Below are 22175 nucleotides of genomic sequence, written 5' to 3'. Positions count from 1 at the left end.
GTAAATTAATTCCTTACTTGCATTATCTATTCCCTACAGTGCTGTTTATCACCTCTGGAATGAGGTTCTTCCTTTTGCTGCACTGTGTACTACATGTTTATGATAAAATAATATTATTGGCCATGAGAATGATTTGAAATGTATATTCAGCATTGATGTCATTTCCGTACCTCAGGCACTACCTCCTAGGAATTATTAATAATCACACTCTATCTTTTTTCCCCAGAGAACCAATCTAGGGAGGAGACGGGGGGAATATTTTCACCTTCACCTCCCCTTTCTCCTTCAGTCTAGTTACAACAGTTCTTGAGAATTTTGAATACCCTTGGGATGTTCAGACCAGCATGCTTCTATGGCTAGGTGACCTAAATGTGGCTCAGGTCTTGTTGAGGGTCAAACAACTATGTAAGAATACCACCCAGAGATCTGCCCCAAGTTTGGATAGTTATGAGTGTCAGGGTGTGTAGGATAGTACAGGCAAATACCTAGAACAGTGGGCACCTCCAGTGTTTTGGAACTTCACCCTTGAACAATTGCAGAATCCTGAAAAATTATTAAAATATTTGGAAAAAGTATGCTGTCACCCTGGCAATTCCAGAGAGACACAAGACACTGCAACATGCTGGGGCCTGGCTGATGCCTACCAAGCCCTGCTCAACACTATTCAGTACCCTCAAGGGGAAAAGAAGGTCTCTGGATCTGACAATCAAATGACAGGCGCTACGGCCACTCCTGCAGCAGGCATTGTGGCTACTCCAACCCCTACAACAGGGGCACCACAGCCACTCCAACCCCAGCGACAGGCACTGCACCTGAACCAAAGAACCAACCCGTGCTGGTATCAGTCACCCCTATACAGAAGAAGAAATACACAAAAAAATCAGCTCACTTAGTGAGGGATGAAGATGAACCAGGGTCATCATGAGAACAGGAGGAAGAGGCAGAAGCAGAGGTAATCACCTGATCCCTGTCCCCAAGTGAGCTGTGAGGTATGTGAAAAGCTTTCAGCTGTTGTCCAGGTGCACACATTGTCACCTGGCTGCTCCAATGCTGGGATAATGGGGCTTGGAATTAGAGGGTAGGGAAGCCAAGCATCTGAGATCCCTGTCTAAGAAGGAGACATTGACAAAGTGATTGGAAAAAAGGCACAAGCCCTCAGCCTCTGAAGGCAACTTCTGTCAGGCATGAAAGAAAGGTATCCCTTCAAGGAAGATGTTGTATGTCATCCAGGCAAGTGGACCACCGTGGACAGAGGTATCCAGTAGCTGAGGGAATTAGCCATCTGGGAGATGGTTTATTATGACCCAGACAACATGTAGTTACCCACAAATCCAGATGAAGTCCAATGCATACAACCCATGTGGTGGAAGTTTGTACAGAGTGCACCATTGTCATATGCCAACTCATTGGCAATAACGGACTGGGAAGGCAAAGAGGCACCACCAGTGGATGAAGTGGCTGACTGACTCCAGCAATACAAAGAAAGTTTCTCTTCCTCCCTTGTCTTGGCTGTGGAGAAACCGTCCTGGGAGGTCCAGCAACTCAAAGAGGATAGGTCCTATACGGACTAGTATTTCAGCTATTAGGAGTGTGTTCCTCTACTTGAGAGAGGGGATATAGAGGCACTCTATGGTTTTACCTGTGAGAGGACATAAGGAAGTGGGATGGAAAACATACCTCGACCCTAGAAGCACAAGTAGATGAGTTGCAAGAAAAAACAATCACAAAAGGGGATTCTTCTAGGAAAAATGCCAATCTAGTTTCCAGCGAGCAGTTCCCCAGACAGATTAGAAGAGTTGATCTTACTTCTGCTTCTCTCGAAGGGACTTCTAATTCATTTTTACAAGGATTGAGTAACAAAGACTATGACCAGGATTAGAGGGGTCCTGCCTCCAACCAGGTGGAGGAAAGGAACTGGTTTTACTGGACTGTGTGGATTCAATGGCCTGGCACATCAGATCCACAAGAATATAAGGCTCTAGTGGACACTGGTGCACAGTGTACCCTAATACCATCAAGCTATGAAGGGGCACAACCCATCTGTTCCTGGAGTGACAGAGGGATTCCAACAGCTGACTGTACTGGAGGCTGAAGTAAACCTAACCATGAACGAGTGGCAAAAGCACCCCATTGTGGAGGGAAGGGATGCCGTCCAGAGGGATCTTGACAGGCTTGAGAGGTGGAGCCGTGCAAACCGCATGAAGGTCAACAAGGCCAAGTGCAAGGTCCTGCACATGGGTCAGGGCAACCCTAAGCACAACTACAGGCTAGGCGGAGAATGGATTGAGAGCAGCCCTGAGGAGAAAGACTTGGGGGTGTTGGTTGATGAAAAGGTCAACATGAGCTGGCAATGCATCTGTGCAGCCCAGAAAGCCAACCACATCCTGGGCTGCATCAAAAGAGGCATGACCAGCAGGTCGAGGGAGGTGATTCTTCCCTTCTGCTCTGATCTTGTGAGATCCCACCTGGAGTAGTGCATCCAGCTCTGGGGCCCCCAGCATAAGAAGGACATGGAGCTGTTGGAGCGAATCCAGAGGAGGGCCATGAAGATGATCAGAGGGCTGCAGCACCCCTCCTATGAAGACAGGCTGAGAGAGTTGGTTGGGAGAAGAGAAGGCTCCAGTGAGGCCTTATTGCAGCCTTCCAATACCTAGAGTGCCTACAGAAAATCTGGAGAGGGACTTTTTACAAAGGCATTGTCATGGTTTAGCCCCAGCTGGCAGCTGAGTACCACACAGCCACTCGCTCACCCCCCTCAACTTGCTCACACCCCCCACCCCCCACCCCCGGCAGGATGGGGAAGAGAATGAGAAGACAAATTGAGTCAGACAATGGGACTCAATGCCGAAACAACCTCATAGACATCTGGGCCAAAGAGCATGGCATTGAGTGGGTGTATCACATCCCCCACCATGTACCAGCCTCCTGGAAAATCAAATGATACAATGGATTGTTACAGACTACACTGAGAGCAACGCGTGGTGAGACCCTCAAACATTGGGAGACATTTAGCAAAGGCTACCCAGTCAGTTAACACTAGGGGATCTACCAATCGAGCTGGCCCTGCCAAGTCAAAACTTTTACATTCTGTAGAAGGGAATCAATTCCCCATAGTGCACATAAAGAATATGTTAGGGAAGACATTCTGGGTTACTCCTGCCTCAAACAAAGGCAAACCCATCCATAGGATTACTTTTGTTCAAGGACCTAGGTGCAGTTGGTGGGTAATGAGGAAGGATGGGGAAGTCTGATGGGGGGATTTGTGGGGATCCCTCAAGGACATTTGATTTTTGGTGACAACAGCCAATGATTTAAATTGTATGATGTTAATTACTAGATAATACTGCATGTCATCACTAATATGATTGCTATATGCCATAACAACAGTATTACAGTAAGAATCACCCAGATTAAGGAAGAATGAACTTTGATGAAACCAAGCTGAGAGAGCTGCAGTGGATGTAGTAGACCAGCCTTACAGGCTTCCTAAATTTTCCTTTACATAGGACCTATTTTTGCTATGAGTTATTGCTGACACAGACTGGGCAATAGCTCCAAAGTAAACCTTTCTAAAAACTGGGATGAATGAGATCAGTTATATATCTCAAAAATAAATCACCAATTTTTTTTAAACAGTAGATAAATAATAAAGTCAATAAACAATTAGATGGAAGAAAGTGATTGGCTTGGTAGTTCTTTATTGACACAGGTCAGAATACTGTGCAGGTCACACTGAATTAATACTAGTGTAAATTAACATATATTACACCAACGCTAACACTAGAGGGCTCTAGGCTTCCAGTTTACAAGCCTGTATGAAAATGTTTTCTGTCAAAAAGGTTTCTTCCAAGGCACTTTGAAGTAAGCCACATAATAACTACTGCCTTACTTTCAAATCATTAAGACAAACTTTGCTCTTAACTTACTCTTGAATCTACAGGTATCCATTCCACAAAACATACCAAGACTTGTTTATACATCACTTAATTATTTTTTTCTTTTCTTATATGATCGTCTTTGGAACACAAATAAATTGCAGCAGAGAAATCATTCACTTAGGTCAGAATTTATTCCAGCTGTACAAAAAAACATTCAAAGGTTTCGGGTCTAATTTCAATATTGGCTGTCAGAATTCCTTCCTTGGGCATTCGTACACTTGCTCCCCACTCAGGACTCCTGTAAAGTAGCCTAACTACTGCATGACGAGCTTATTTCTTCCCCCTTTTCACACAGCATTTTAAAACTCTGCAGTCTAAATAACAAATCACTAATAATCACTTTTCAACTATGCTTTGTAATTACGAGTAACATAGAAAATATAGCCTGAAATTGTATGTCTATTCAGATTTACTGTCTAAGAGTCCACTTCAGGTAATTCATTTGATTGTTAAAGCATAACAGACAGCTTTTAAGCCACATCACGTTCTGAAAACAGCTATGGAAAGACTTAGGATTGTTTGAGGCACAACCCAGGAGCAGGGTTGATAAAAGACAATTCAAAATGGAAACCACACTTGATAATAGCAAAACCTAACTCAAAGGAGGGAGGTTTTTTCCTCTTCATTGCAAAAAAGAGCAGCTTTCTTGCAACCAGCCAAATTAAAACAGAATTTTATAATCAAACAGGAGACTAGTTCAATTTGAACATTATTAATGTAATAATAAAACAATTATAAATGCACGGAAAGTACATTTTTGCAAATGATGCAGTGCTCATGACTGTCACATTTTCTTTTGCTCCTTACTATTTCAAAAATTATCGTCCTTCTTGAGTCTCAGATTTCTTTAGGCATTCATTATAACTCTTATTTATAACTACAGTTTGGTTATAAGGAACCAGCAGTTTGCACTGTTACAATAATTGTTGTTACTAACAATTATTCATATACTTAGAATCTTTTAAATAGACAGAAACTTACTCTGTCTGCTAACTCCTCTCCTGCTGTTACAGGAGATGCATGCATGCAAATACAATCCCACTTTGGCTTCCTCTGTTTTAAGAAAGGAGAGGCTGTCCAGGCAGTCAAAAATGAAGCCATTAAACATGACCAAATATAGACATCTCAGTCACTAAGTCTCACAAAATGCTGTAGACAACTGTATGAGTCTAGTAACCAATTCTGAAACTAAACCATTGCTTCTGCACTTGCACCAGTCTAACTGCAAGTATATCACCATGGCTGTTACTGGTTTGCCCTGACTTCAGAAAAATAAATGCCAGAAATATTTGAGGGGAGCCTGATTCCAAGGCAAAGTTGGAACTGGCCTAAGTTTTGGAAAATATCAGATGTGGACTCTGCAGCTGTTCCCTCATTCAGCAAGGAGCCAGTCAAACCTCTCATTCCACTTTAGCTGATCTCTGGAGAGGCTTGAGGCCAAAAGTGAGCTTTATCACATTGCTCAGTGTCACACCTCCTGAGGCACATGACTGCCAACTGCAATACAGGAACAATATAAGAACTGGCAGACAAAATATGACAGTAAGTTACATACAATCTGCGGAAAAGGCATAATAAACACCATCATGGAATGGCCTCATGCCACAGCAGAACTTTCCTATTCACATTAGTTGGTGGTTGCTCTGTATTCTGGAGAGTGAAATTATTCTATGTGACTCAGTTCTATCACTTGCTCTGCTATTAATGCTTTCATGCTTTATGACCTAATTTTAATGGAAATTCAGGTCCATTATTCAGATATCTGCTATTTTACAGGAAATGAGCATTATAATTGCACTATATTTGTGCTGACTGAGGATAAAGCGAAACAATACTGAATCACATACCTCATGGCAAGTTGCAGTTGCATGGCATTCATAATAGATAAATTATCACAATACACTTGATCTAACAAGGACATGTAAAAAACCTTTACCTTTAGCAAGGAAGCTATGGGATCAATATAATACATCCCTCAGTAATCCTAGACAGGATTTTAATATCCAGTATTTCAACAAACAGTCTAATCTCAGTTGAGATTCCATCAGAAGTAATTTTTCAACCTAAACAATTCTCAGATTTCCAATATACTCTGAGCTTTAATAAAAGCAAAAAAAAATTTTGTTAGTCACTGGAAATATATATTACATTGTTATAGAGTCTATATTTATATATACATGTGTGTGTTTATGTGTAAAGGCCAGCAAAGGTATGTATAGAACAAACTCATCAACAGTCCTACCTCCCATTTATCTTCAGTCTGAAATGGTTAGCACCAGAGGCTTCACAGACACAGCCTGTTAATGCAGAGAAAACCAGAAAAAACAGAGTAGCCTGCAATTTTGTTTCAACCTAGCAAGCTGGAGGTCCTGAAGAAAAGGCACCTCTGAAGCAAGCTTTCCAGCAGAATACAAACATTTACCAGAAAATTCACAAAATCTGGCTTTTTACATAAACAAAGAATAGCCCCTTACCATGTTAGCTTATCACTGATTTATTAGAGCTGGTCTTAAATTCTTTCCTGAAGAATTCCTCTATGTCACTATCTTTGCGAGAGGAACAGTGGCCTTGAGGGAAAAGGGAGAATGCCACCAAAAAGTGTACGAACTTCAGTCAGCCATCAGACCAGGTTCACATGTGCCTTTCCACCAGTGCAAGAACTCACCCATGAAAGGAAGCCCTTCCATAGCAGTGGGTGACCAAGGCCTCAGTTGTATCTGTGTAAAATCAGCACAGTCACTGCTGATTCACACCCTGGAAAAGAGAGGAGACTTCTGTGGGATCACCAAAAAAGCCAGGTAGCAGAGGCAACACAATAAAAATGTGTATCTCATGGGAATACTTGATCTTACAGATAGCCTTTATATTTTAAATGCCCAGTTTTATTTGTGCAAAAATCTGGGTCAAACCTTTGCTTATACTTAAACTCCTACAAGTTCTCCTGTGACACAACTACACTATAAAATTGATTTAAATCATCAGCCACTTATTTGGCACAAGGAAGACTTCAATTGATTAAAAGACTACATGATCTACTCTAATCCGCCCCTTCTCAGCTCTCCAGGCTCAGAGTACACCACAGGGACAGGGTGAAGTATAGCTCAAGTCTGCTCAACTCCTGCGAACCTCACAAAACTCATGAGCTCTTCTGTCTTAGTATGAAAGGAGCCATTTTTATGCTCCCAAAGCAGAAATTCACACAAAACAGCAATCCTAAGCCACAAGGCCATCAAAGCTAGCCTGTGCCCCAAGAGAAACCTGTCAGCATTACACTGATGTAACTACAGTGGACATGATATTAGCAGGATCTCAATTTACCTTACAGGAAAATACAAATATGCGCTATGACTAATCTCTGAGACTTTCAGGAAACTATGAAAATGGCTTGGAGACTCTTTTTTACAGTTCATCCACCCCAAGTGAAAAAATTACCGAATGTCTCAAAAGCCTCAGCAAGCACACCTCACTTACCCAATTGAGGAAGCACCTGTGAGGAACACACAAGGGTTAGAAATAAATAGACAAAAGTTACCAGAGAGAGACAGAGACTTTCTCCTACCTTGGTTCACTCACTGTGGTATGGTCACACTGATGTTATTCCATGATTTGTCTTCACATGTGACAGAAGCATCAGGCCTTTGTATGCTGGGAATCAAACACAAAGCAGAGCATGGGGATTATGATCTTTCTTGCATTTATGATAGCAATGATAAAAAAGGGGCCATCTTTCTGAAAGCAGGTTTATTTTTTCAAGTTGTCAATTCCCTTTAAGTGATTTGAGATTAATCTGATCTGGTGACGTGGCCAAACTAGGCATTCGGAAACTACCCATAATAAAGCCTCCTGGTAGCAAATTCCTTCAGTCCTGGAAACTGTGGTTTTTAAAAGCTTATATCAAAGATAGAATTAATGCAATGCATTACAAATAATTTCTCATACATAATTTAGTCACAAATGCCATTAAATAATAAAAAAATCAAACCACACTGTGCCCCACAGACTCTTTGAAAACTCCTTTTACAAGGGCTCAGAGTAAACAGTACAGGATGAAACAAATTTATCTGAATGTGCCACAACCTAGTCATCCATGATGTAAGAGCATTTCTGAAGGGAGGAAAGAAAACAACCACTGACTGCCTTCAGAGAGCTTTTCCCACTCAAAACACCACCATGGCTGTCACAAAGCATTGAAGGTAATGCTGCAAAAAGGTGGCAGTACAGGAGCTGTGAAGAGCTGGGCAGAAGGAAGTTGTGTCCTTCCCAGGGCCTAACCCAAAATTCACCGAGATCCAGGAGTGTCCTCCTGAGAAATATTGAGAAATACAACAGAGAGAGGACCCCCCTTCCCCAGGTGGCCTTCAGGTATGCCATCTTAAACTTACAGGGCCACCGCAGAACGTCTGGTGGCAGCAGTGGGAGACACCTTGCTCCTGGGTAGCTGGCAGCTAAGGTGGCCTCCTGAGGTATGCCATGCTCCCTGGCTGTCATCGAGGCTGGGTAAAGTCCCCGGGGCTGATGATATCTGTCTGAACGCAAGGTCTTGCCTTCCAGAGAAAGTGCAGCCCTTCGCGGGGGCTGCCGGGCATAGTTTCTTCAGCACAGGCCCCTGGACAGAGGGGTGACTGGCACCACCCAGGCAGCACCCTGTACCACACACGCAGGGTGCCTGCAGCTCCAGGGATGCCAGTTCACCATCACCACCACTTCTTCAGGAGAAAGGCAGCAAGGTATGTACCTGCAGCATGGTACTCTAACCTCTTCAGAAAACCTGTTCTGAGAGGACTTGACAAGTTTTCCTGAAAGGCCTGGGACTTTTTTTTCCCCTTTATTTTTTTCCTTCTTTTTTCTTTCTTTTTTTTTCTTTTTTTTTTCTTTTTTTTTCTTCTGACAGGAATTTGGGGCAGAACAACCCCATCCCCTTGTGAAAGCAGGCACCACAAACAAAAATCAGGCTTTCTACTCCAAAATGTCTTGGTGGAGCACAAGCTAATCTGCCTCAGCAAGGTAACCTGTTAAGTCATACCCATGATTATGTGTACAGGGTGGAAAAGCACTGGTGGCAAACTGCCCCCCAACACACCCCAGGACCTGGTAGGGCTGCCCTGGCCCTGCTGCAGCCCCAGGCCCTGGCTCCCTCTTATATACTCTGTGGCAAAGCATGCACCATGGCAGGTGAACAAAGCAAGCTACCCCATCATTCTCCATGAAGTCCACTTTCTAACGTCACTGGGATTTGATATGGTTTGAGCTGTACAGGTTAAAAGATAAGAGAGAGAAAAACGTCTCCAGCTGTTTTTTGAAAGTATGTCCTTTTTCCAACCTCTTTGTTTTTATCAGCAAGTTTTGATGGTTGATCCTGGTTGTCTGGCACAACAAAGTAGCATAGGTACTGCATTTTACAGCCATCTGTGTGCCTTAGCAGATACTTCCCTGTCTCTGCCTGGTGTACATTTCTGCTCTGTTCACAGGGCCTTCAGGTAATGGGCTGAGTCAGAACAACATAGGAAAGACTCAAAGCTGTACATATTCCTCTCTGTAAGGTGTGCCAAACTGTTTTCTGGCACTGCTGAGAATCTGATGTGTCATACCAATGAACTCAGGTATCCTGATGGCAGAAGTAATGACTGTCAAGGTTGCTTACAAAGAAACAGCAAAACGTATGCAAGGGCAGCCTGTTTGCCACCTTACAAAAAGAGCAATTCTATCCTTCCTTATATTTCTTAAGGCTATATCTGTCTTGTTATTTATTCTTTGTTTCATTCTTAATATCCATTGTATCATGCAACTTAATGCATATTTGTACTGATGATTATATTGCATTTCTTCTGTTACATGGTATAGGCTACTGACTTTCATTCTGTTTACTGACGTATATATTTTCTTCAAGTTTCAAAATACTTATTTTAAGCATATTATTTTTCTAAATAATAATGTATATTTATACTTTAAATGAGATCCATAAGCTTTCCCTTTTCTGAAGAAACTATGTTATTAGTCTCCAAGAAATACAGCTACCTACTTTCAGAATCACACAGGAAGTTTCACAGCTGTGCATTTGATTTATTCACCTGTGAGCAGTTGCATAGAAGATCATTGGTCTATCTTGTCACACTTAAGCTTTTGTGCAATACAATAGCAAACAGAGTGTTTTGCTTGAGGTTATTTCATTCCTTTCTCCCAAAAAGCTGTGTGTCATCTTGGATGCGACTCAGGTATTTCAGCTGTGTTAGGCAATCTGCATTGATATATATATACATACATACATATATATATATATATATGAACTCTCACATTAAGATACTTTCTGTGGTTAGTGCACAAGGATCCCAAAGGGGAAAGGATCTACAGGGAAAGTCCTGATTTGTTGTCTATTGTTGTTTACTATTTCAATCAAATTTATTCCTCTTATTTTCAGTAATCAGTCCGGACCTACTTGCACCATTATTTCTCCAAAGTCTATCCAGCTGCCTTCTCTCTTAAATGAAGGTCATATAGGTAATACAAGGTTTGTAGGTAGAGATAATGTTTTATTGGCTGAACTGGCATAGTTAGAAAAATTAAGCAAGCTTTCTGGCACAGAAGCCCTTCAGTCAGCTTCAAACAAAGGTTACTAAATATTTTGCCATCAGAGACTTATTTCTTGGATAAGTCAACCTAAGGAAGTGGTAAAATCCAGCCAAATCGTACTCTCCTAGCCCATTCAGCCGAATCCAGGAGGACTGGATTTGCACAGTCAGGACAGAATTTGGCCCACAATCGGCTTCAGGAAAACATTTGCATCATTGACACTTGAAGAAAAATCCTGCATTTTTTTAGCAATATGTTTAAAGGCTTGCTTTCCCCTTGTACTTCTATTCCACTGTAGACATTCTAAATAATTAGAATGTAATAGTACTACAGTAATGTATATATGTTGCTAGATGTAGAAACGACTTGTAGGACTCACTCCCACTAGCTGTACTGATGCAATATTGGTTTTTAACTTCAAATAGAGCATACTGTAGTGTTATATTTACATGTTGCCACACTGCATGTAAGATACATACATATGCAACAATCATGTAGACAAATGCCAGACAAGCAGTCAGTATTTTACCTGTAAGCATATCCCAGCAAGGCTTCTAGGTCTTGAGGGATTGTTCCCAGCAGAAGAGATTGGTCCTCTGGTATTAACATTGGTGTGTTTGGGGTGGTGATGATTGCTTGTTTTACTGAATCTGGTTTCATGGTAGGTTGTTTCAAGGTCCTCCACTTCTACCCATGCATGTGACACCATTAGTTGCTGGTAGTGGAAAAAGTCCTCCTTCTAACTGGAAAAACTGCTTTGCCCTTGAGTTCTACAAAGGTTGAGAGTAGTTGTCATTTTATCCCTGATAATAAATCTCTTATTCATTTTGACAAAGGCTTAGATATTTAACAGGCGTCACACAAACTGAATCCATACAGAGCAAACAGTCAGACAGAGACTGCCATTGTGGATGAGTTGTATTACCTTCAACATTATGCCTAAAAATGTCCTTGAGGCGTGGTCTTGGCTCTACCCCAACACAATACACATGCTGACAGATCAGAGCCTTGTAAAATAATTGCTGGTAGATAAAGTAAATCCTCATTAAAAATGTACTCTCTGATGAAAAGATCAATATAAGTAATCAAGACACACTGTTTGGAATCTGTGTGAAGACTACAGGAACACAGAACAAGGACTGAGAGTTTTGGTTGAAATATTTCTCTAAAATTCATGCAGCAGCAGGAGTAACGTTCCTTTATAGGAGGGAATGAGTAGCAAGGAAATGTCTGTCTACTGTCTCTCCCTCTGATTTTTCTCCCCCCGCCCCGCCCCTTGTCTGTTGGTTTTTTCCAGTTTTCTGATTGCATTTCATTAAGAACATTTCCATTTTGAGGTTGTAGGGTACTGCTTCTTAGCTGTCAACTCAGCAACATTCTTGAGAATTTATGAAACTGTAAACTCATGAATAGCTGTGTTGGCACAACTGGGATTATTTATGTCTGTAAAGTCAGATTCCTCTTAATACCCAGTTCTATTCCATATACTTATTCAGAAAGGTAGTTTAAGAGCATATGCATTTCAGAATATACCAAATGCTTGCTTTGGCATTAATGTTACCCTAACAGCTAAGAACCCTACTCACATGGACCAGGATTTTCCTGTGCTAGGCACTATAATATACTATCGTCTGAGTCAATTCTTTGCAATATGCACATACGTGCTTTGCCAAACTAGCTTAGAGTTTCATTTTGGTTACATGTCTCTGCATTGTCCTATTATTATCTAGATATTTATTGAGCCATCGTGGTGCTTGTAGTAGAGAGGCATAGAATTACTCTCTGCTGTGCTGTACAAACATGAAACATGAGAATTCTTAGAGATAAAAGGTAATATAAAGACACGGAAGTGAGGAGAGAGAGAACAGCAATAGGCATCTAAGGTTACCTATGCTATTTCTGAAGCTTAAAGGAAACAGACAACTGCTTGAAACTGGGATTTTGCTAGTTATTTCTGCAAGAGTGTGGCCCTTGCTCTGCTAGTTTTAGAACAGTATTCACAGTGTTCATGGAGAGAATAGTAGTCATCAGACAAAGGGGAGGGATCAAAACTGACTAGGGACAGAAACTTTTCTTAAACTCCAGCAAGCAATGTCATTTAAAGGAGACTGAGATACAAGGATGTCCGCGCACCACCTCCAAGACAAATAAGATTCAGAAGCATGACGTCCTTTCCATGGCTTGCCCAGAACAGTACAGAAAAGAATTCTTTATACCAAGTTGTTTAACTCTTTCAGTCACAAAGGCCAGCCAGTATCTTTAGTTGTGTTTAATTCAGATCCTGGAGGTACAAATAGTTATATTTTCCCATTCATTTTTTCACTTACTACCTCACACACATTCTCAGCTTCCTCAGTCATCCATACGTACCCACTTCCCTCTGACACCCCTCTGCATTCTGTCTCCTCATTCATTCTTTCTTTATGATCCCCACTTTCTTTATGATATTCTCTCTGTATGATCCCCAAGTCCCACTTTCTTCCTCTCCCCTCTCTCCCAGTCAGTGCTCCACTTTCCATCTCCCTTTGGCTTCTCTAAGAGGAAGCTGGCACACTCGTAGTCCAGTAGCAGCAACAGCAAAGGGCAAAAAGAAAAGGGGCAGTGAAGAGGAAGCTCACCTGCTGGCAACAGCTGAGCTGCAACAGAAAGTCATGAAGAGAATGATACCGGTCAGTCTTCAAGGCCTTTTAACTTCTATTTTAAGTTTGCTTCTTCTCCATACTGACTGCAACCAAGATCCATTATGCCCTTTTAACTTAATAACAACAACAAAAACAACAACAACAACAGCAAAGCCATAGGGATAGTGAACCCAAAGGCATCACATCAGGATTCCCTGAGCCACATATTTGTGGAGTATAGGAGGGTATTCTTCAGAGTTATCACTTTGTGCTTGCTCAACTGTTTCTTTGACATGCTATGTTGGCCACTGCCACAGATAGGGTATTGGGTTGCATAGACATTTCCTCTCATCTACTGTGGTCATTCTTAAACTAGACAAACAGAGTGGAAGTAGTTCTCATATGGGTAAAACCAACACCAACTTACCTACTGTTCTTGTCTTATGTTGGTGTTGGAGAAAAACCCTCCAACATATTAACAAAGAAAACACGTATTTATCAGAAAGGTTTGATTTTGTTTCCCAGTATCTAGTTTACTTTTCTGTTCAGTTACAGAAAGGCTAAGAGTTTGATTTGCCATCTGTTAAATGCTTTACCACACAACAGTAACACCAGTGTCTCTCAGCTAAATGTAACACCCTAGGATGGCATCAGCAGTTGTATGAACAACTTGAATTCCAGTAAATTCTAATAGTGTTTTGCTTTTCAAGTGTAGTTGTCAAAACATGCTTTTTAAACAGAAGCAAGATCCCCCCAAATTCCCTTATGTTGCAACACATTGATTTGTTAAATAATATATCAAGCAATTTATTCTCTTGCCACATTCTGAACAGCTGGATCATTCTGACTGAAATATTTTCACCTCCTCCTTCCAAAAATACTTGGCACAAGTAGATCAAAAGTCTGTAAAATGTCAAGTAAATGATTAAAAACTTGACAAAGTCATAGCAATTGGAAAGAGGGTCTTAGCATGGAAAATGTTGTATAATCACATCTAGCAGTGCTGTAAGATAAGATTCACGAACACATGAAAACTAGATTGGGTCATGTTCTAGCTAATGTATAACTGATGGTTCAAGATAAGTAATTCATGTCAGTAAATATGCAGTCATTCAGCTTCCACAATTCTGCATTATACATTCATTGCCTTGGGATAGAAAGCATTTTGCCCTCTTAATAAGCCAGCATGTGAAAGGATGCAATCATTAGCAAAGTATATATTATTAAAGGATTAATAAAATTTGTATGAGCTTTCATAGAAGTTTCTTCATTGATTTCACTGGGAGGTGAATAATGTTCTACATATATTAAATTCTTACCCAACTGTGAAGAATACAGGATATCTAAGGTTAATCACTAAAATACAAGTGCAAATTATTACATTCTTAGCAAATTAGTATAATTTAAGAAAAATATTAATTCACGTATATCTTTGTCATCACTTTCATTATCTGGATCTCTGGACCACAGAAAAAAACATCTGAAGACAGTTCTTTTCCCAAGGTGTTCTTCACTAAATCAGTTCAGATAATCTTCCTGCCTGTAAAGCCCACAGGAACAACTTTCCCACGTTAATGTTCAAGGACCATTGAATAAAAAAGGTCTGAGGAAAATGATTTTTTAAATAAGTTTTGGTGTAGAACTGACTAAATTACATGCATAAAAATACTTACATTCCTTTCTCTTTATGAGCAAATATTAGCTAGAATGGTGACTAATTAGCAGGTACGCCCAAAAGAACAACTGTGAGAGTTTCCTGACGTTCTGTTCTTTCTCTTCTCCTTGGTTTCAAAATATAACAATAGCAAACGTTTTGCTCCATTCAGAACTTTTATATGGTTTTGATCCACAAATATCCTAGCAAATAATTCTAGACTCAGATGTCTTCCTAGGTACAGCTAATGTCTCTGACGTACAGAATGAGCTCATTCAGTTCTTTCATAAGTTGTCAAACTGGAAATTCTTTCCCAAAGTCTTACTTGTCTTTGATCTTGATATATACAGGATGTTGCTTCAGTTAGGAGCAAAGTAGCACAAAATGGGAAAACCCACTGGATGGTCCAGAGTGTATGTACAGTGTGCTCTGTGGTTGAGACCATCTTAGCCTTCACAATTAAGGTGTGCCTGATGTTAATCCATCGATACATTTTATTATATACAGGAGTCTCAAAAGGTTCCCTCGCAATTGACATGGTTATGTTCAAACTGAATACAATGGAAAAACTCCTTATCAACTTGAAAGGGAGCAGAAAAGAAGTTAATTTATTTCCCAAATGTATAAAATGTGCCTAGAAAGTCCTTGAGTTGTCCAAGTTTGTAGCTTGAATCTTTAAATGTTGCTTGGAAATTACTGTTTGAAATGTCACAGAACCACTGTACCAGACTCAGGGCTGCTGTGATACCGATCTGTGAACCAGAAAGAATAGACATAAGGCATTACATATGCCTCCATGTATGGAAGGATATGGCAGAGCTGATGTTTGGCTTCATCTGAGCATTACTCAATACAGTCAAAGCAGAAGGTGAAACACTGCTTCCACGACTGCCATGAGAGAGGACTAGTTCCTTTGCTCAGATTCAGACAACCTGAAAGATACTTTAATTTGCTCCTAGTGACAAGATGTAACAAAGTCATTACAGGTGGAAGAGCCCATTCCTACCCTCTGCACACCAAAATCTGAGAAAAAAGGGTTAGCATTTTTAATTAGCAATTTTCAATAATTAGGGTTTTTTACTCCAGTAGCAACCAGTATCAAATTCCTATCATACTAGTATGTAAATGTAGAATTTGTTAGTTCCTTGTTGAGACATTTATAATAAAATTACTTTATCCAGGCAAAAGATAGAAGGGAAATCAGGCACACAGAGGAATTTTGCACACTGACATTCCACAAGGAAATCATAAAGTGGAAAATAAATCCAAGGACTCCTGACTGTGTGCAGTTCTAGGCTCCCCAGTTCAAGACAGACAGGGAACTACTGGAGACAGCGGAGGGCTATGAAGATGATTAGGGGACTGCAGCATCTCTCATATGAGGAAAGACTGAGAGCACTGTATCTATTTAGTCTGGAGAAGAGAAGACTGAGAGGGGATTTAATCAATACTTATAAATAACTAAAGGGTGGATGAATAGAGGATGGGGCCAGACTCTTTTCAGCGGTGCCCAGCAACAGCACAAGGGGCAATGGTCACAAACTGGAACATAGGAAGTTCCATCTCAATATAAGGAAAAACTTCTTTACCTGAGGGTGACAGAGCACTGGAACAGGTTGCCCAGAGAGATGTGGAGTCTCCTTCTCTGGAGATATTCAAAAGCCGTCTGGATGCAATCCTGTGCAACCTGCTGTAGGTGATCCTGCTTTAGCAGGTGGGTTGGACTAGATGATCTCCAGAGGTCCCTTCAAACCCCTACCAGTCTGTGATTCTGTGACTCTCAGCAGGCTGCCATAGCCACTTCTGTAAAAGACCATAGACCCACCAGATTCCTGTTAACTATCCCATTGCTACTTCGATTTTGAATTAGAGCCAATTTATTTTGATATCTTTTCTAAAAAGATTTATGGCAATATACATCAAGATTCTTACTGTGAATTGTGTCTTATCCCCGTTCATAGTCAGACAAAAGCAAAAATACCCAGCTTTTGTTTCCTAAGTACTTTGAATGAGTTGCAAGTGGTTTGAAACTCAGTTCAACTGCTTTGCCTATCCCAGCAACAGATGGGTTGGGAGAGTTTGACAGGTTGTTAAAATATTTCATCTTAGTCCTAAGCACTGGGTATATGAATTTAAATATTATGTTCTACATAGACAGTGAGCTACACTATTTCAGGATAGTATGGGTATGGGATACCCTAAGAAACATGTAATGAAAACATCTGTATCCTCCTTTTTTCATTATGATGGGAAATTTCAAGCACTTCTATATGCAATGCTATTTAATAAGCTACTTTGATATTTACTCATGACTTAGATGCTATCAAAAAGATAGAGTTAACAGGTTGGAGTAGTTACTTGAGCTATAATAAGCTGCAACTGGGAATTATTATCAGAGCTGGAGGACATATCTTTATGGAACACAATTGTACTTCTGCTTCTCCAATTCCTTTCCCGATATTTCTTCTTCTTTATACCTATATTATACCCCTCTCCACTTCTCCTTTTCAGAAGTGCAAGACATGCTTCTGCAACCAGAAACAGTGATTGAGAAGAGAGGCTGCTTCAGGAGTACATGGCAAGCATAAGTCCAAGGATCTTATTTCCATGAAGGGCCAGAAAGCAGCTCTATTATGAAGCAATAAGCAGGGTGAATACTGGAGTACAGTGTTTTTGCAGGCAGCACGGGTTGAGTTTAAAAGGAAGTTGGAAGACCATTTGGTAGGACATTTAGGTGAGTACAGACAGCTTAGAGTTGCAGAGGCGGCTATTTGCTGCCTGTGGGTAATAGTGAGATTGAAGATTTAGGGACAGAAGTGAGGGCTGCTGTAGAGTACGCAGCTGAGGCACAAGGAAACACATTAGCAAAGAAAAAATAGAGTGATGGAGAAAATTCACAGCAGTGTGTACCCCATTGCCTGCTGTTTTCTGACAGAGAATCAACAAGCTCAGCAATGAGACGGCAGCAACATTTTTATTCCCGAGGACTGGTTTTCATATTGAAGTCTACTGTTCCTACATAAGATCCAAACAGTTCATACCTTAACCCACAAATTTGAAGAGATCCTATGTGCAGTGACATGAGTTTCATAAAGAGCCTGTGATGGACAGGTATTTGAATGGTGACCTTCAGGATCTCAGACCACCTCTTCAGCATTATATAACCTCCTGCCTTCATTAAGCTACTTTAATACCACACTATCTGCAGGTACCTGAGTATCTTTGGCTATGACATACAAGAATGTAAATAAGATCAGAATCTTGCTCATTGTGTTCAGAAAACTGTAAGAATAGTTTTTACTGTTCTTTGCAATGTTTCTACAGATCAGTCAGCACCATTATTGAATGTGGTCCTAAAATACAGTTGAGTTTGAATGAAATAAAATTGCTAAAGTTGTGGAGACTCCCTTCTTCTTTACAAATGTATGCCACAGAAATGAGAAGAAATGAAGCGTGGTTCATTTCAAATTCTCTTTGGGAATATGAAACTAGAAGTGAAGAAACAAACCCCCTTACAGCTTTCAGGATCATCTCCTTCAGCAGTTGCAATACATTCATGAAGGCAGAGTAGCATGCATAGATGTGCATACACCAAAAGGTTATGATGTGCAAATAACAAATAGAAAAGGTGACTTGCAGCCTCTCCCAGAGCAAAGCCTGAGTGCATGAGATCCATCAACATTCTGCTTTGACTGGCCCTTAAATACCGTATGCAAAATGGCAATTAATTTGAACCAAGTGCAAGTTGCTTTGCATGTTCTTTCTGTTCGTAAGGAACAATACTTAAAATTAAAATTCACCTCAGCAGTAAAAGAATAACAGTATTTAATACAGCTCTATTACTCTGAAACCATTTGTTGCAACTAGAAGCAGTCAAACAGTGCAGTCAGAGAAACATCAAGATTCTTACTGTGAGTTGTATCATACCCATGTTCATACTCGGACAAAAGCAAAAAAACTGAGCTTTTGTTTCCTAAGTACTTTGAATGAGTTGCAAGAGGTTTGAAGCTCAATTCAACTGCTTTACCTGCCTCAGCAATCGCAGGCAGCACTTTGCTATCCCATAATTCTTGCTTGGTTTTAAAATAAAGGATGATGCTGCAGTCTGTGGAAAGCAGAAGCTTGCTTATGCCTATTCCTGCCTAGCTTCTTTGTCTGATTAGACTGGGGCAAGAGAAATAACACCAAATTAACATCCATTCTTTGCCTCTCTTATTCTGTTTGCTGACTGTAGAACTGTGGTGGGTTGACCCTGGCTAGAGGCCAGGTGCCCACCAGAGCCGCTCTATCACTCCCCTCGTTCACTAGACGGGGAGAAAAGGTATAATGAAAGGCTTGTGGGTCGAGATAAGGACAGGGAGAGATCACTCACTAATTATCATCACGAGCAAAACAGACTGAACTTAGAGAGGGAATTCATCTGATTTATTACTAGGCAAAACAGAGTAGAGGAATGAGAAATGAAATCAACTCTTAAAACACTTCCCCCCACCCCTCCCATCTTCCCGGGCTCAACTTCACTCCTGGCTTCAACCTCCTCCCCCCTCAGCGGCACAGGGGGACGGGGAATGGGGGTTACGGTCAGTTCATCACACGGTGTTTCTGCCGCTTCTTCATCCTCAGGGGGAGGATTCCTCTCATCGTTCCCCTGCTCCAGCATGGAGTCCCTCTCACGGGGTGCAGACCTTCAGGAACAGACTGTTCCAGCGTGGGTCCCCCACAAGGTCACAAGTCCTGCCAGCAAACCTGCCCTGGCGTGGGCTCCCCTCTTCACGGGTCCACCGGTCCGGCCAGGAACTTGCTCCAGCATGGGCTTCCCACGGGCCACAGCCTCCTTCAGGTGCCTCCACCTGCTCCAGCGTGGGGTTCTCCACGGGCTGCAGGTGGAATCTCTACACCCCCTCATCCTTCCTCCATGGGCTGCAGGGGGACAGCCTGCCTCACCATGGTCTTCACCATGGGCTGCAGGGGGATCTCTGCTCCGGCGCCTGGAGCACCTCCTCCCCCTCCATCTGCACTGACCTTGGTGTCTGCAGAGTTCCTTACATCTTCTCACTCCTCTCTTCGGCTGCAAAAGCTCTAACTTGTTTTTTTTCCCTTCTTAAATATGTTATCACAGAGGCGCTGATCGGCTTGGCTTTGGCCAGTGGCGGGTCCGTCTTGGAGCCGGCTGGCATTGTCTCTATCAGACACAGGGGAAGCTTCTAGCATCTTCTCACAGAAGCCACCCCTGTAGCCCCCCCGCTACCAAAACCTTGCCACGCAAACCCAACACAAGAACATACTCAGAGAACAGGTGCTGTACTCACCACCAGGCTGGACTGTGTTTTGAATGTCTAGTCCTTACTAGTGTTTTGACAGGTAACATACAGAGAGCATTGTAGCAGGGTAATATAGCCACAGCTACGCAGCTCACAGCCTCTCTCCTCCATGGGTATGCCAGCCCTTGTGATATCTTATGTACAGGACAATGCCTAGGAATTCAGAAAATCCTACTTTTAGGAAGCATTTGATGAAAGATGACTATATATATCAAAAGGAATTAAACTAGAACACAGATTCCCTGTCTCTGTGCAGACAGAAGCACATTTAACAATCTCATGGTGATTTTTAAACATTAAAGAAGAGCTCTGAAATTGAAATAGGAATGAGTAAGGAAAAGAAAGACTGAAACAGAATTAGTAGGAAGGGGATAAGGCTTACAGGTGCTTCTGCAGCCTCTAGATGTGCTACAAGAAGTCAAGGAGGGCTTGTATGAAGTTCTAGCAACTCCCTCCAAAAATTTCAAGCCACAAATATGTTTTCTATAAAAGGTGTGTTTTCAGTTCATGTACTCATGAATTTGGAGAAACAATACATCATAAACCACAAAAAGGGTCTATTTCTATAATTGTCAAAATTTTAGAAAATAATTATGTTCATGATGGATAATCTTGCACAAAAAGCCAATGAAAATTTGGAGCCAGGTCATTCACTGACCTGGTTCACTGTGTGGTTCATAAGAGTGCCAAGGCTGTAGCAAATGGACATGTGTAGCCAGTCCAGGGGAAAAGGAGATAGCAGCAGCTCTGCTTCAGGTGGGTTTGAATTTCTTGGGAACCGCATCTTAACTAATGGGGTAGAACAGGATGTCACAGAGGAGAGCAGCAGGATGAACCACTGTGGTCATCTTCACTGACCATTAGCATCAGCCATCCCAAAACAGATAAAATCTGCTGCACACTTGGTAACCCACAACAAAACTATCTGCATAGAACTTTTATTTGCAAATTGTGCTATCCCAGGACTTAGTCTGTGTAAGACTTTTCTCAACTTGTAGCTTTGTCTCATACTCTCTATTGGGGATAGAGAGGGGAAGAGGGAGCGGAAGAGCCATAAACTGAAAACTGATTTGTTGCATTGCTGTTTGTCTACTCAGGATGGATACCAGGTAACTTCCATTAATCTGAAGAATAGGGCAAAGAGATAAGGGATTATAAGGTTGACTCCTTAGGCAGAAGTTCAGCTCAGTCTCTAAACACAGTCAGCACTGCAGACAGAAGTTAGACTTAGAGCCTGGTCCCCACATAGGGTCTTCAGACTGAACTTAAAGTTACCTACCAATATGGGCATAAATTTAGTCTGTCAAGCATTGAGGATACGTGCAGCACTAGTGAGCATACTCAAATCTGAACAGTTTTTTGTGGAACAGATGCAGAAATGACTCATCAAGTATCACTGAGAAAGCCTCACAATACAAGGAAAAATACACCAAAATGTGTTCAACAGCAGATTCTGAAGTAGGCAGAGAAATGCAAATGAAAACTTGAGAGTGCTTTGGAAAAAAAGGATCGTTAGAATGAGGGGCTACATGTAATTACTGGGGCAGGAGAAAAAAATTATGCCAAGCTTGTGGAGAAGAAAAACAAAGGAAAAAAAAAAGAACTATATCTAAGTCTCCCACCAAGGAGTTAAAAGGCCAGATTTGACTCATGTATGTTATTAGTATCCCACAGAATAAGCAATTTATGAAATGAAGAAAAGATGCGCAGGCAAGGCAAAAGCACAGTAACATATAGAATAGTGAATGCCAAACAGATAACAAAGCATCAGTGGTAATATTAGTACAGAAAGACATACTCAGCACTATGCAGAAAAGGAAAACAAAATTAAAATTCAGTGAGACAAACCAAATGAGAGCTATAAACACCATCATAACACTGTGAGAACCAAGCAAATACTGAAGGTGAAAAATCTACCAGCTGAGTTTTCAGATAGCATGTACAATAGAAAAGTTACGCTTTCAGCTGAATTAAGCGCACGATGAACCTAAGGGCATTAAACCTGGTAAAAATAATTCACCTCGTACATATATACATTTTCCCAGCTTAAAAAAAAATAATACCTAACAATCAA

Source organism: Grus americana, chromosome 5, assembly GCF_028858705.1.
Source record: "Grus americana isolate bGruAme1 chromosome 5, bGruAme1.mat, whole genome shotgun sequence".
NCBI lineage: Eukaryota > Metazoa > Chordata > Aves > Gruiformes > Gruidae > Grus > Grus americana.
The sequence above is the reverse complement of the archived record's forward strand: the minus strand, read 5'-3'. Positions refer to the sequence as shown.